The sequence below is a fragment of the Entelurus aequoreus genome, linkage group LG09 (genome assembly GCF_033978785.1).
Source record: "Entelurus aequoreus isolate RoL-2023_Sb linkage group LG09, RoL_Eaeq_v1.1, whole genome shotgun sequence".
In the NCBI taxonomy this organism is placed as follows: domain Eukaryota; kingdom Metazoa; phylum Chordata; class Actinopteri; order Syngnathiformes; family Syngnathidae; genus Entelurus; species Entelurus aequoreus.
Window position 1 is genome coordinate 78,111,952 of NC_084739.1, and position 16,882 is coordinate 78,128,833.

Genomic DNA, 16,882 nt, shown 5'->3' on the forward strand with positions numbered 1-16,882 from the left:
TGTTGCATTTGAACAACTGTATTGTTGATAATAGAGGTAAATTATGGGTATTGTTCATTATCAATAGCGCTATTTCTATTGGTATTTGTATTGCTCCATTTGTAGTGTAATAATGCTCATTGTCATTTCTGTATTATTTTTTATTTTCACTAACTGCTTATTTGCTATCACTTTTACCATCATATTTGAACATGTCGTATTTGCTGATGTTGCTCTATTGTTGTTGTTGTTATTGTTGTGTTTGCTGTTGTTGTTTTTGTCTCTCTGTCTAATCCCCCTCTTGTCCCCACAATTTCCCCCTCTCTCTTCCTTTTTTTCTCTTTCTATCCCCTCCTGCTCCGGCCCGGCTGCACCAATTGATAATATAAATACATTTAATAAAGTCAAATACAAATAAGGCAACAAGAGAAGTATCCTACACTTCTCTTTTGTAAAGTAAATCTGAACAGCCAATATGGGCATCTACATCAACTATATGATTTGCCTGAGAAGCTGGACAGGACAAAAATAAATAAAATAAAATAAATTTTAAAAAAAGAGCTTTTTCATACCAAACAAAAAAAATGATCCAAAGACAAAGAAATCTAAGATATATCAACGGGGAAATGGCAACAAACCCCAAAAACAACTGCATGAGAGAAATGCTGCAAGTTCACGGAACAAAACGGAAGTTAGCCAGGCTCTCGGGTAGGAAAATGATCGATTTGCAGATGCATCGAGATTCAATTTGTGGGAGACTCACGAATCGATGGACAAATGTCCAAATATAGATTATTTACAAATATTAAATAAAGTAATACATATGGTACTAAAATGTGGCATTAATGCTAATGTTCTCTAAACGTTAGTTCTATTAGATTTGGTTTTAACTAACCACGGGAGAACCATACACACAACAACATACACATATAAACATTATACATACAGACATACACACACATATATACATACATATACACCGATGTATACCCAGTTTACGAAACACAGGATAAAGTGTAAATTCCTTTGTGCTGGCACATACTTGAGTGTGTTGTTTTGGTGATGACTGGTGGAATGATGGATGGATGTGTTGCAATTTTGCAACACAAACTTCCCGTCCAAGCGATGTGTATCGATCCAAGATCTTTTAAAAAGAGAATCAATAGAGTTTTTTGATACTACAAAAAGGAAAACATTGGGCTTGAGAACGCCAGACTTTATATTAAGTTAAAGACTTGTAATAATAAAGGTTTTAAACGTTAATTGTATTTTTGCGTCTGTGGCGTCATCAAAACAAAAATTGCGGATATCTACGGTGGTCAAGAAAGGTCATAAAAACGCCACAAGACAATATAATATCTGTGACATGTGTGCCTTTAAGAGATGTTGCTGTTGTGGTAACAGTAGCTTTTGTACATAAGTGTGTGTTTGTTTTGACTCCCTGAGTTTGTTACCACTTAATAAGAAAGTGGCAGAGACAGAGTGCATCTCCGACTGTCACTCCTTCTGCACTTTCAATATCATAACTTTCAGCTACAGCATGATTGCAAAAGCCACAACAAACACAAACCACGCAACACAATGATAAAGCCGCAACACAACTTTAAACCACAGTAGACGCAATGGAAGGGAAAGCAGTGCAAATTACCGCAACGCCCCGACTGCAGAAACACAAGAAGTAATTTGACGAGAAACTAATGAATACAAGAGATGGACGAAGGAGGCTATGGAAATTATGAAGCAAAGGACCAACACCATCAACAGGGTTTAACTTCCGCACACATGGGTCGCTGTCCGTCATCACCAACGCAGAACAGATGGCCGGGTCCATGTCCTTTATATAGCAGGTACATCTACTCTTAAAATACTGGGAACAGTACTTGGATCGAACATTTCATGACTGTTGAAAATGTGAGCAGAAAAAGGTTTCCTCTTGTTAATTCAAGCTAAAGTGTTGGTTTATTCCAATAAGATGTGAATGCATTAATTGTTGTTTACTTGCTTGTTTCTATCCATAATTCACGTATACCTAATTCCCTTACAGGAAATAACAGGAATATAGGAAACTTTGCGTGCAGTGTCCAGTCTCCACTATTTATTTCATAGTCACACCGCTTGGTTTGTTTTGCTAAGTAGTTACTGAATTGATTTCAACTCACTGTATCGTATCGTACTAAAAACATAATATCCCGATAGCCTGGTTAATGGTGCGTTCCATTTGTCCTGGGAAGTCGTAATTTCCGGGTTCCTATCTGGAAAGTCTGAGCATTCTCTGAGTGTTCGGAATCAGAATCAGAAGTACTTTGTCAAGCTTATGAGATGTGATGCAAGTGTAAGCCACTGTGACACTATTGTTCATTTTTTAAATGTTTTTATGTCATTTTTTATAAATGGCTGTGATGATAACGTAAATGAGGGATTTCTAATCACTGCTATGTTGGAATTTTTATTAATATTGATACAGTTGTTGATATTTTTCATTTTTGTTTAACTACTTTTAGATTGTTTTGTGTCCTCTCAATTGCTCTGTTGATTGCTATTCTGAATGTTGCTGGGCCAGGTTTGGTTTTGGAATTGGAATTGTATTATTACGGTATTATTGTGTATTATTATGTTGGATTGATTAATTTTTTTTTAAATTGTAAAAAAAGAATCAGAAGTACTTTTTTAATCCCGAGGTGTAAACAATATTACATGCTTCTCTAATATCTGTTATTAACACTTCTGCTTTGTTTTTGTCACACTATATCAGCCATATACGATGTATTGTTGGACATTTATATACTATTTTTTTCATGTGGTACATACACTATATTGCCAAAAATATTTGGCCATCCATCCAAATGATCAGAATCAGGTGTCCTAATCACTTGGCCCGGCCACAGGTGTATAAAATCAAGCACTTAGGCATGGAGACTGTTTCTACAAACATTTGTGAAAGAATGGGCCGTCCTCAGGAGCTCAGTGATTTCCCAAAATGTCATAGGATGCCACCTGTGCAACAAATCAAGTCGTGAAATTTCCTCGCTCCTAAATATTCCAAAGTCCACTGTCGGCTTTATTATAAGAAAATGGAAGCGTTTGGGAACAACAGCAACACAAAGTGGTAGGCCACATAAACTGACAGAGAGGGGTCAGCGGATGCTGAAGCGCATAGTGCAAAGACTTTCTGCACAGTCAGTTGCTACAGAGCTCCAAACTTCATGTGACCTTCCAATTAGCCCACGTACAGTACGCAGAGAGCTTCATGGAATGGGTTTCCATGGCCGAGCAGCTGAATCTAAGCCATACATCACCAAGTCCAATGCAAAGCGTCGGATGCAGTGGTGACGCCTTCTCTGGAGTGATGAATCACGCTTTTCCATCTGGCGATCTGATGGACGAGTCTGGGTTTGGAGGTTGCCAGGAGAACGGTACAATTGGGACTGCATTATGCAGAGTGTGAAATTTGGTGGAGGAGGAATTATGGTGTGGGGTTGTTTTTCCCAGGAGTTGGGCTTGGCCCCTTAGTTCCAGTGAAAGGAACTTTGAATGCTCCAGGATACCAAAACATTTTGGACAATTCCATGCTCCCAACCTTGTGGGAACAGTTTGGAGCGGGCCCCTTCTTCTTCCAACATGAATGTGCACCACAAAGCAAGGTCCATAAAGACATAGATGACAGAGTCTGGTGTGGATTAATTTGGGGGCGGGGGGATATATATCAAAGGAGCATAGGTATGGGCAGCATCTGTGACTTTTAATTTGCAGGAAAGGAGTGAGTTTAGGGTTGAATTGTCCATCCTCGTTCTATTCTCTGTCACTATCTTTTTTTGGACATTACTACTTGCCGTAGTTTTGAAGCAATGCATGATGGGATTCCGAATGTTGTGTGTCAGTGTATTAACAAGCCGGCTGGAATAAACACACGCTGAGAAATAGCTCCGTGCCTGCCTATTTTATGGGTTCTAGATAAACCTATGGATAACGGAGACATATATAATAGTCTCCTTCTTGTTGTGTGTGCAGTTGTGTACTCTCCAAAAGCCGTGGATGTTATAACGTGACTGGGCCGGCACGCTGTTTGTATGGAGGAAAAGTGGACGTGACGACAGGCTGTCCTCACTCAGTTCCGGCTGGAAATCGGGAGAAATTCGGGAGAATGCTTGTCCTGGGAGATTTTCGGGAGAGGCACTGAAATTTGGGAGTCTCCCGGAAAATTCTGGAGTGTTGGCAAGTATGATACATACATATATATATATATATATAATAAATACTAGAAAATATATACACACATCCCCCCCCCCATCTCCCGAATTCGGAGGTCTCAAGATTGGCAAGTATGCTCACAACTCAGCTGTGATTTCCGAGGAAATCTGAACGCACCATATATTCCCGGTAGCCAGGCTAACCTTTGTTTTGTTCAGTGCACTTACAGCATTTCTCTCATGCAGTTGTTTGTGAATGTTTATGGCATTTGCATTCGGTTATCATCAGAGGTGGGTAGTAACGCGCTACATTTACTCCGTTACATCTACTTGAGTAACTTTTGAGAGAAATTGTACTTCTAAGAGTAGTTTTAATGCAACATACTTTTACTTTTACTTGAGTATATTTATAGAGAAGAAACGCTACTTTTACTCCGCTCCATTTATCTACATTCAGCTCGCTACTCGCTACTGATTTTTATCCATCTGTTAATGCACGCTTTGTTTGTTTTGGTTTGTCAGACAGGCCTTCAAAGTAGGATCTATCGCATGCCTCCGTTTCACCAATCAAATACAGTCACTGGTGACGTTTGACTCGGTTTCACCAATCAAATGCAGTCACTGGTGACGTTTGACTCCGTTTCACCAATCAAACAGAGCCAGGTGGTCACATGATTAACTGAACATAAAGTTTCAGTGGCAAACTACAAGCTTAAGCTTACATGAACTCAACGTCAAATTTGAGGAAGCACATCGCCGTAAGTAACGTTTGTAGATATTTTGGCTGTCACCTTAGGCTGATGTTAGCTTCCCTGCTATGAATCACTGTCAAATGTACATCGTGTGGGGACACTTATTAACGCACTGCAGCCTCATAGACACACATACACACACGCATGCATAGAAACACCAATCAGTGTGTTCCCAGGTGCAGTCCACATCTATCAGTTTATGGTTTGCGTAAAGGCTAACTTGTTATTTTCCTTTGTAATCTCTGCCTACTGAGCATCTCTATCTTCCTTCAAAACCGCAATAAAAGTTCACCTCCAGGCAGCTACAACCCTTAAATAACACCCTCCCCGGATTGCTAATAATCAAATGTGAACAATCAAATGCAGATACTTTTTCTTATGCCTTCTGATCTCTCTCTCTCTCTCTCTCTCTCTCTCTCTCTCTCTCTCTCTACTACTTGCTGTCCATATCCTACCCCCCCCCCCCCCCGCCCCCACACCCCTGATTGTAAATAATGTAAATAATTCAATGTGATTACCTTGTGTGATGACTGTATTATGATGATAGTATATATGATAGTATATATCTGTATCATGAATCAATTTAAGTGGACCCCGACTTAAACAAGTTGAAAAACTTATTCGGGTGTTACCATTTAGTGGTCAATTGTACGGAATATGTACTTCACTGTGCAACCTACTAATAAAAGTCTCAATCAATCAATATGGTGCTGTTAAGTTATTGTGGCTCAATTTGCCTTAATTTTTTTGTATGTTAATGTATTATTATTTAATATATATTATTGTTTAATCAATCAATCAATCAATCAATGTTTATTTATATTTAAGTTGCTTAAGAGATATTCCTGGCTCTGAATTTGCTCATTGCTATTTTTATGTTTTTGTGCATTATTTGTTGCTGTCATCATTAAACGAACAGGTTACTCATCAGTTACTCAGTACTTGAGTAGTTTTTTCACAACATACTTTTTACTTTTAGTCAAGTAAATATTTGGGTGACTACTCCTTACTTTTATTTGAGTAATAAATCTCTAAAGTAACAGTACTCTTACTTGAATACAATTTCTGGCTACTCTACCCACCTCTGGTTATCATCCTCTACAGGGTTTATGCATTTTTTTTCCCGATACATGTGTTTTATGACTTTGGATCATTTTTCTGTTTTTTGGCGCGTTCGCTCCTGTCGGCTTCCGTAGTTTTAGTCAGGTTCGCTCACACAGGTAAATATTTATGCAGAGAGCTGCAACGCGTGTCTTTTCCGATGCGATCATGTAATTTGTGCAAGAATAAGCAGTTCCAAAAAAAAGCCACTCACCTCACCTGCCAAACCGACAAAGAGCAGCGGTGTAAAATGAGAGCCCAGCAGGCTTTTTTTCGTGTGTTTTTTTGCCAGATGGAATATTTAGTGCAATGATGCTGAGTCCAGGGAGTAGTCGGCGCCTGGCTCCGCCAAGCTAGGCTAACGTCTCGTTCGTGCCCAAAACGCAACAACCGTGCTCGGATGACACTCACCTTGTTGTGACGCCCGACGCAGTGCCTCTAAAGTGGACCCAAAGAGGAGCTGTGACGAACCGTCGGGGAGTAATTATGAGCCCGTTTGCTCGCTAGCTTCAATGGTCGCCTTCGTTACGGCTGCTAGCATGCTAGCTAGTAGCCATCATAACATAGCGCCAATGTTATGACACATTTGTTCCCTCCGGTCAGAGGCGGCTCCGGAAGTCAAAAGTGACTCATAAAGTGACATTAGCGGGAAGATGTCCTCACGGTGGTGAATAAAAGCGAGCAGCCTCGCACAAACCGGGTGTAATTCTCACGACAAAGTAGTTGGGACGGGGTGTACAGTACTTTAAGCGAACTTGCCGACATATCCACGGATGGCGTTTTTCAGAATAAAACCGGAAGCTGCCATATACGGCTTGCTGGCTTAAAAATCGCACCGTCTACATTCACAAACACGTAGTCTAAATACGCGTAACTGTTACTCAAAGATGAACGCGTCGACTTTTTTTTAGCGGACTCTGACATCTTACTGGTGGCGGGAGAGTTTATCTTATTTTATTTTGCAAGCTCATCGACCCAATTCCGGCAGGGCGTGGGCTTCTTCACTGAGCTTGATTGCAGCTTTTTTGATGTTTCCATCACCTGGATGATTTAAAGGTGAAGAAAAATAATTGTCCTTATTATTACAAAATATTTTTTCACAGATTTTTTTTTGCGTTTGAACTTTGTGATCTGAATTTTTTCACATCAAATTATGCTGTCAATTTTTTTTAGCATAATATGTGGTTAAAAGTTTAACAAACTTTAATTACAGTGTTTTAAAATTCAGTGTGTACATTTTTTGTTTTAAATTCAGTGTAAAAAAAATCACTGTATTGAAATTGTGTGTAAAAAAAAATCAGCGCACCAAATTTTTTGTGTAAAATAATTTAGTGCAAAAATATCAGTGTTAACAAATGTATTCAGTGCACAAAAAATAAATGTAAAACAAATTGGTGCTATTCAGTGTAGAACAATTCATTGTACAAAAATGGAGTACAGAAAAAATCAGTGTAAAAAAAATCAAAGAGAAAAAAAATAAGGTGACGAAAAATTCAGTGTAAAAAAAAATAGTGCAGAAAATTTCAGTGCAAAATTATCGGTTGCTTCAAAACTCAAGACCCAATTCCAGTAAAACAAGACTGAAGCGCCTCATTGGCTGGTTCTAGTTCAGGATCGATTGCTTCAGTCTTAATTTACCAGAACGGATTATTGAGTTTTGAAGTAATTAATATTTCCGCACTGAGTTCCTATATGATGAATTTTTTTACACTGAATTTTTTTACACTGAATTCTAAAATACCGTTTTTTTCAACAAACTGTTTTTTTTAAACACACGCAATTTGCGGCAAAAAAAAAGTCTAACATTTTTTAGCATAATATGAACAAATTTCAAATGCAAAAAAATCAGTGACAGTGTAAAAAAAAAAAAAGCTTTTATAATAAATATACATATTAACCTACATAAAATAGGATAAAAATAATATTTTTTTTAAATTATAAAAATGTACAAATAATAAAAACCTCCTTAAAAAGCCTCTTAGAATCTCTTGTTGATTGGGAATTTAGCAACATTATGTCCACACTCTCCTATTGTTGTTGTTGTTGTTAAAGTGCAGAAAAATATGGATTTTTTACTGCTATTTATTCTCTTTGGAATATATATATATATATATATATATATATATATATATATATATATATATATATATATATATATATATATATATATATATATATATATATATATATATATATATATATATATATATATATATATAATACAAATGAGATTAAGATTAAATCTATATACATTTTAAAAAAAGAAAAACACTGGTCTTATCTAAAACAACTTTTTTATTTATTAAAATTTAAGGGTTTTTCTACTTGTAACAATTTTCCAAGATGCTATTAATAATTTTCAATCTTTGATCCAATGTGAGAATTGGGGTTTTACTTCCAGAAATCGAATTTTATGTACGAAAAATGACGCTTGCAACATAACAACAATATTCCCAGTGGAACACACTGGTTCCTGTTGTACTTCCTGTATTACTTCATAAACAAAAATATGACGTGTTTAGTTGTGATCTTCTATTCATGATGTATGAGCCTGACATTGAAGTATTTGGACGTTGTAGGAAATAATAATGAGGCATTTATTTCCTGCTCTCACTGCATCCATAAGTGATGGTATATTGTTGTCACGTGCAGGGAGGATGTAAAACACTCAGCGGCATCTATTAGGGATCAATATACACGCCCTTGTAGACATGCCCACACACACACACACATCCCTGGTGCAAGTGGAGGCCCGCAGGAAGCAGACCAACCCGATATGAAGCTGACGTTGGCTTAATAAGAGGAAATTGACATTTTGACAATCACACACTTTACACACACAGACACACACAGCCGGGGTGTGAAAGATGCGACTCGGGGGCCATTTGTGGCACACAGCTCATTTTTTTTATCGTTTATTTACAGGGCCGCCAAAATACATGTTTCTCAGCTGTGGGTCGTACTCAGTTGTAATACACTCTTCCACCACTTGTGGCAGTAATGACAATATCACACAGACAGAAGAAGTCTGGAGCTGAAGTCATAGAGATGTTTTTTAGTTAAGCGCCAAAATTATGACTAACTTTGATTTTATTGACTGTTTAATTAAGACATACATTATTATTTATTATTGTTTTTGTTTTTTTTAATTCATAAATCTCTTCTTTTGCAGTATATTTGATTCATATTTATTTTTGTAATCAGCCTGACCTAAGCCTTGACCACAAACTTGGTGATTAACACATGCTTTCATACTATTTGATGACGTTTATCCTGTTAAACTGTAAGTAGGTTAGGTATAATTGTTGAATACCATTCAAATCAAGAGTAAGATGACTAATTCAGTGTTCATATTTGAGTGGGCCCCGGGCCCCTGTGTAGTGGAAAAGGTTAAGAACCCCTGTGTGGAGGGAGATGTTGCCAACGCTGCCTGCAGGAGCAAAGGTCACCGCCTCTGTCCATGGTGCTGAGGACAGAGCACCATCAGACGAGGGCGTGGCAGTGCTGACGGCGAGACACAGCTGGCAGGTGATTAGATTTCACAGGTGGTACGTGGTGATCTAATCATCTGGTGTCTTGAACAGTAAGCGGCCGGGAGCAGGAGGAGAGAGAGAGGATACGGACGTGACTGAAAGGTCACGTTCTACTGGAGAGAAAAACTTGTGTTGAAACAATATCATTAAAACCTGCACGCTTGGCTCCTGCGCCGTGACTGACAGTGGGACCGCTAGGAAGCGACTTCCACACCCTGATTTACAGCTTAATAATATCAAAACAATACCAACTCCAGTATTTGCCTGTTTCCTATAAAACAAAGCTGAGGTAAATACATAGCATATTATGACCGACTTTGCACGCAAAACCCCTGACCAATCGCAGCAGAGTAGGCGTGGTCAGGGGAGGAGGCTATGTGTCGGCCATGTTTGAACGTACAGTAAATTGTAAACCATGTTCAAGCTTGATGTTTGGAATGCTTCAAATCAGTACTAACTTTATTTTAATGAGGAAGAGGAAAAATGTGATGATAACCATAGAACCACAAACAAAACTTGCACCCGGCTGCTTACTGCAATATGATGTATATTCATCTAATAATATAAATACACGCACAGTACGAACACACATTGAGTGGTTTTACTTTACTGTATTTGTATTACACAGTGCTTGACTTCTTTTTACACTTGTGCGACAGTTAAGAAGGTTGAAAGTAACACAAAACGCTGCCTCTATATACAAATGTTTCATGATGGCCACGGTTTGGAACTGGAACAGACTGATTTACTTAACACGCTGTACATATATGTTACATATCTTAGAATATAGAGTCAGCAAGTAACAAAGTATTATATTAATAATAATAAAAAATATATAAATAGTGATGACAATAGTATTAATATAAAATAAAATACAATAAATAATAATGAGCATACAATAATATAAATAAAGACAGATAGGTACAGTGATGAAATAAAATAGTAATAAAAACTACAATATTTATTACTATAACAATAATGTAAATACAGATACAATAATGAAATAGTAATATAATGTTATTATCAATAATGAACATTTAATAAAATGGAAAAAAAAGTAAAAAATAATGATGCAAACTGAAATAAATATAAATAGTAATAACATTAAAAATAATCCTAAAGAAAATAAGATAAAATAAATGAACACATGAACATGAAATAAAATAACTAAAGACAGATAGGAATGATACGGAGCCCTTAAAGGGACATGGGGGAAAACATTTTTTGGGGGGGAATTTTTTTTTTTAGATATGTATATTACGGAACCCTAAAGGGACATGGGGGATTTTTTAGGGGGTGGGGAGATTTTTTTCATTTATTTAAAAAAAAATAATTTTTAGGGGCTCCGTAGTACGAAAAAAATAAATTCCCCCCATGCTCCGTAGAATGATGAAAATTAAAATCAAATAATTAAAATATAGAATGCAAGTAATTATATATATATATATATATATATATATATATATATATATATATATATATATATATATATATATATATATATATATATATATATATATATATATATATATATATATATATATATATATATATATATACACATACATACATTGTAATGACAATAGTAATAATATAAAATAAAATAAATAATAATAACGAAAATACAATATTATAAATAAAGACAGATAGGAATACTAATAATGATGAAAATTGAAAAAAATAGTAATAAACTCCAATATTTATTACAACAATAATTAGAATGTAAATACAAATAACATAAATACATAAATAGTAATATGTTATTAACAATAAAGAAAATGTAATACAATTTTAAAAAAAATAAAATAAATACAAATAGTTTTAACATTAAAAATAATCCTAAAGAAAATAAGATAAAATAAATAACATAAACATGAAATAAAATAAATAAAGACAGATAGGAATGATACGGAGCCCTTAAAGGGACATGGGGGAAAACATTTTTTGGGGGGGGGGGGATTTTTTTTTTTAGATATGTATATTACGGAACCCTAAAGGGACATGGGGGATTTTTTAGGGGGTGGGGGGATTTTTTTCATTTATTTAAAAAAAAATTTTTTTTAGGGGCTCCGTAGTACGAAAAAAATAAATTCCCCCCCATGCTCCGTAGAATGATGAAAATTAAAATCAAATAATTAAAATATAGAATGCAAGTAATTATATATATATATATATACATATACACACATACATACATACATTGTAATGACAATAGTAATAATATAAAATAAAATAAATAATAATAACGAAAATACAATATTATAAATAAAGACAGATAGGAATACTAATAATGATGAAAATTGAAAAAAATAGTAATAAACTCCAATATTTATTACAACAATAATTAGAATGTAAATACAAATAACATAAATACATAAATAGTAATATGCTATTAACAATAAAGAACATGTAATACAATTTTAAAAAATTAGAATAAATACAAATAGTTTTAACATTAAAAATCATCCTAAAGAAAATAAGATAAAATAAATAACATAAACATGAAATAAAATAAATAAAGACAGATAGGAATGATGAAAATTAAAATCAAATAATAAATACATATTAATAATGTAAATAAAAATACAATAATACATAAATAGTAATAATACTATTTAAAATTAATAATGAAAATGATAATACCTTTAGATAAAAAATAAATAGTAATAATAACAATGAAAAAAATCGAAATAAAATAAACCGTAATATATTAATAACAATAAAAAAGAAAATACAAATAAATAGTTATAGTAATAATAACAACCATAACAATAATACTGAAAATATAAACAATAATAAATTATAATAATGGAAAATAATAATGATATCAACAATAATAATGATTATTGTATAATAATCAATAAAAATGGATGGAAACCCTGAAAGTATTTATGCTCAGTGCCTGGTCTGTGTTTTATCGTGCAGCCAACCACTCACATGTCAACAAACACTTTGACGGGACGCTGCTAAATGTCAGCGAAGGCCTCGTCTCACACATTTAACATGGACCTGCTGCGTACGTGAAAAAAAAGGCGTGTTATCGTGAGAGAAGTGGCTACAAGTCAGGTTGTGATGGCAGACGTTTGTCCTATTTGTGTATTTCTGCAGGGACACACCTTCTTGCAGCTAACAGCCGGGCAAAGTGTGTGTTGTCGCCGGAGCACTTGAGAAGAGCCGTGAACAAAGCCCAGTCCTTCACAGAGTGTGTGGACACTTCAGGCCTGCAGAGATGCAATCCAGCAGCCTGGCAGAAAAGGAAAACAAATCCTCAAAAAGACACCAGCTTCCTTCCTCGCCTTAGTCGGGTTTTTTTTTTTATACTGCGCATTTTCTGCTTAGTCATGTTCGTGTCTGATGCATACAGGAAGCCGGGATGTTTCCGCAAGGATGACTAAATGGATTCACAGGCGTGGCACTTTCCTCTTTGGCCTGCTGCCACAGCGGCCTCGTATTTCCACAGCAAGTGTATCATATCGAGCACGTACTTAGGAGTAGTCTGTGTGCATCTTGTGACGTACTTTATTGTGCAAAGAGCCGGCCATTTAACCCTATAACGCCCAACGTATCATAAGTGATACGTAAGTTTTTAAGCCCTCTACATCATCAGTGTAATTCGTTTATTACTAAAAAGCCTGACGGATCAGTTTAGATACATGCAATGCATGTGTAGTCCACATGGGGGCAGTATTTGGCTGATTAGAGGGCTGTCCAGTCATCCTGCAAGATTGCCACAAAGTAGAAACCAGAGAAACCGGATTTTTGAGGAAAAACTTTGCCAAATTTGAAAAGAAAAAAGTGAGGAAAATGTTTGTTTTTTTTACTGACACATCATAATGAACAGTTAATCCGTGAAATTAATAAATATTTTATCATATAATTTATGTAAAACTGTGTTGAAAATGAGTGTATCAAATTTGAAACAGCAGGTATTTAAGGTAATGTAACTGTAAATTAGTTAATTGGTCTTTTATTGCATTTCATGCATTAAAAAAAACATGGAGCAACATACAGTTTTTAGATGTTTCTAATAAACACATATATTGTTTACATTACACAATATGGTATATTTAGAGGTGAAATATACATATTTAACTTGCTGTATTATTTTGGGGTAATCGCTCGGTGTGTGTAGCCATAATAAATTATAACTTTCTGGGGGAAAAAAAATCATACTAAAAAAATACATAGTGACATTGACTTTATGTAAGTTTTTTTTTTTATAAATGACAATAACAACATTGAAGATGCTTTGAAAATGATTTTAAAAACAGTGAATTCAACTAATCTGATTCAAATGTTCTTTTTATGTTTGGAAATAACATGATAGGTATGTCTTTGTATTACATTGTGTTTTGGTTTGTTAGAAAAATAACATTAGAACTGACCGGCAGTGTCAAATATGATACAAATTGAAAATCATTTATGGAAATCTTTTTAATTTTTTTTTAAACTAAGAAAAACCCTCCAGTTTTAAGTAATTGGAATTTTTTGACAAGTATTTAGTGGTTCTGGTAATGACCAAAGTTATAACGTCAGAACTCGACATTGATTAAACGTTGTCAAAAAGCATGTTGTTTCAATGTTGTATTTGTGTTGTGGAATATTGGTTGGGAAATGACCTAAATTCAATGGTCAAATCAACGTCAGAACACAACATTGATTAAACGTTGTCAGAAAGCATGTTGTTTCAACGTTGTTTTTGTGTTGTAAAATATTGGTTCGGAAATGACAAAAATTCAATGGTTAAATCATCGTCAGAACCCAACATTGAATGAATGTTATCAATAAGCATCTTGTTTCAATGTTGTATTTTTGTTGTTGAATATTGGTTGGGAAATGACCAAAATTCAACGGTCAAATCAACGTCAGAATCCAAAGTTGAATAAACGTCGTCAAAAAGCATGTTGTGTCAATGTTGTATTTTTTTTGTAGAATATTGGTTGGGAAATGACCAAAATTCAACGGTCAAATCAACAAAACATTGATTAAACGTTGTCAAAAAGCATGTTGTGTCAATGTTGTATTTGTGTTGTAGAATATTGGTTGGGAAATGACCAAAATTCAACGGTCAAATCAACAAAACATTGATTAAACGTTGTCAAAAAGCATTTTGTTTCAACGTTGTATTTGTGTTGTGGAATATTGGTTGGGAAATGACCAAAATTCAACGGTCAAATCAACAAAACATTGATTAAACGTTGTCAAAAAGCATTTTGTTTCAACGTTGTATTTGTGTTGTGGAATATTGGTTGGGAAATGACCTAAATTCAATGGTCAAATCAACGTCAGAACACAACATTGATTAAACGTTGTCAGAAAGCATGTTGTTTCAACGTTGTTTTTGTGTTGTAAAATATTGGTTCGGAAATGACAAAAATTCAATGGTTAAATCATCGTCAGAACCTAACATTGAATAAATGTTATCAATAAGCATGTTGTTTCAACGTTGTATTTGTGTTGTCGAATATTGGTTGGGAAATGACCAAAATTCAACGGTCAAATCAACGTCATGAACAGACATTGATTAAATGTCGTCAAAAAGCATGTTGTTTCAACGTTGTACTTGTGTTGTAAAATATTGGTTCGGAAATGACAAAAATTCAACGGTCAAATCAACATCAGAACACAACATTGATTAAACGTAGTCAAAAAGCATGTTGTTTCAACGTTGTTTTTGTGTTGTAAAATATTGGTTCGGAAATGACAAAAATTCAATGGTTAAATCATCGTCAGAACCCAACATTGAATGAATGTTATCAATAAGCATGTTGTTTCAATGTTGTATTTGTGTTGTTGAATATTGGTTGGGAAATGACCAAAATTCAATGGTCAAATCAACGTCAGAATCCAAAGTTGAATAAACGTTGTCAAAAAGCATGTTGTGTCAATGTTGTATTTGTGTTGTAGAATATTGGTTGGGAAATGACCAAAATTCAACGGTCAAATCAACAAAACATTGATTAAACGTTGTCAAAAAGCATGTTGTGTCAATGTTGTATTTGTGTTGTAGAATATTGGTTGGGAAATGACCAAAATTCAACGGTCAAATCAACAAAACATTGATTAAACGTTGTCAAAAAGCATTTTGTTTCAACGTTGTATTTGTGTTGTGGAATATTGGTTGGGAAATGACCAAAATTCAACGGTCAAATCAACATCAGAACACAACATTGATTAAACGTCGTCAAAAAGCATGTTGTTTCAACATTGTTTTTGTGTTGTAAAATATTGGTTCGGAAATGACAAAAATTCAATGGTTAAATCATCGTCAGAACCCAACATTGAATAAATGTTATCAATAAGCATGTTGTTTCAACGTTGTGTTTGTGTTGTCGAATATTGGTTGGGAAATGACCAAAATTCAACGGTCAAATCAACGTCAGAATCCAAAGTTGAATAAACGTCGTCAAAAAGCATGTTGTGTCAATGTTGTATTTTTTTTGTAGAATATTGGTTGGGAAATGACCAAAATTCAACGGTCAAATCAACAAAACATTGATTAAACGTTGTCAAAAAGCATGTTGTGTCAATGTTGTATTTGTGTTGTAGAATATTGGTTGGGAAATGACCAAAATTCAACGGTCAAATCAACAAAACATTGATTAAACGTTGTCAAAAAGAATTTTGTTTCAATGTTGTATTTGTGTTGTGGAATATTGGTTGGGAAATGACCAAAATTCAACGGTCAAATCAACGTCAGAACACAACATTGATTAAACGTAGTCAAAAAGCATGTTGTTTCAACGTTGTTTTTGTGTTGTAAAATATTGGTTCGGAAATGACAAAAATTCAATGGTTAAATCATCGTCAGAACCCAACATTGAATAAATGTTATCAATAAGCATATTGTTTCAACGTTGTATTTGTGTTGTCGAATATTGGTTGGGAAATGACCAAAATTCAACGGTCAAATCAACATCAGAACACAACATTGATTAAACGTCGTCAAAAAGCATGTTGTTTCAACGTTGTTTTTGTGTTGTAAAATATTGGTTCGGAAATGACAAAAATTCAATGGTTAAATCATCGTCAGAACCCAACATTGAATAAATGTTATCAATAAGCATATTGTTTCAACGTTGTGTTTGTGTTGTTGAATATTGGTTGGGAAATGACCAAAATTCAACGGTCAAATCAACGTCAGAATCCAAAGTTGAATAAACGTCGTCAAAAAGCATGTTGTGTCAATGTTGTATTTTTTTTGTACAATATTGGTTGGGAAATGACCAAAATTCAACGGTCAAATCAACAAAACATTGATTAAACGTTGTCAAAAAGAATTTTGTTTCAACGTTGTATTTGTGTTGTGGAATATTGGTTGGGAAATGAC

The 16,882-nt window shown here is 34.6% G+C and overlaps 1 protein-coding gene across 7 annotated transcripts in view; it reads right to left on the reverse strand.

Moving 5' to 3' along the window:
* Nucleotides 1-6,803, reverse strand: part of ehbp1 (EH domain binding protein 1) — a 409,577-nt gene extending 402,774 nt beyond the window's left edge. For 3 of the 7 annotated variants that reach the window (XM_062059493.1, XM_062059495.1, XM_062059492.1), the window contains exon 1: nucleotides 6,431-6,801. The gene's annotated coding sequence lies outside the window, so the exon portion shown is untranslated. Of the gene's footprint in view, nucleotides 1-6,430 lie in introns of all 7 variants that reach the window. The other 4 variants (XM_062059498.1, XM_062059496.1, XM_062059499.1 and 1 more) reach the window with 2 other exon arrangements.
* Between the last annotated feature and the right edge of the window lie 10,079 nt (nucleotides 6,804-16,882).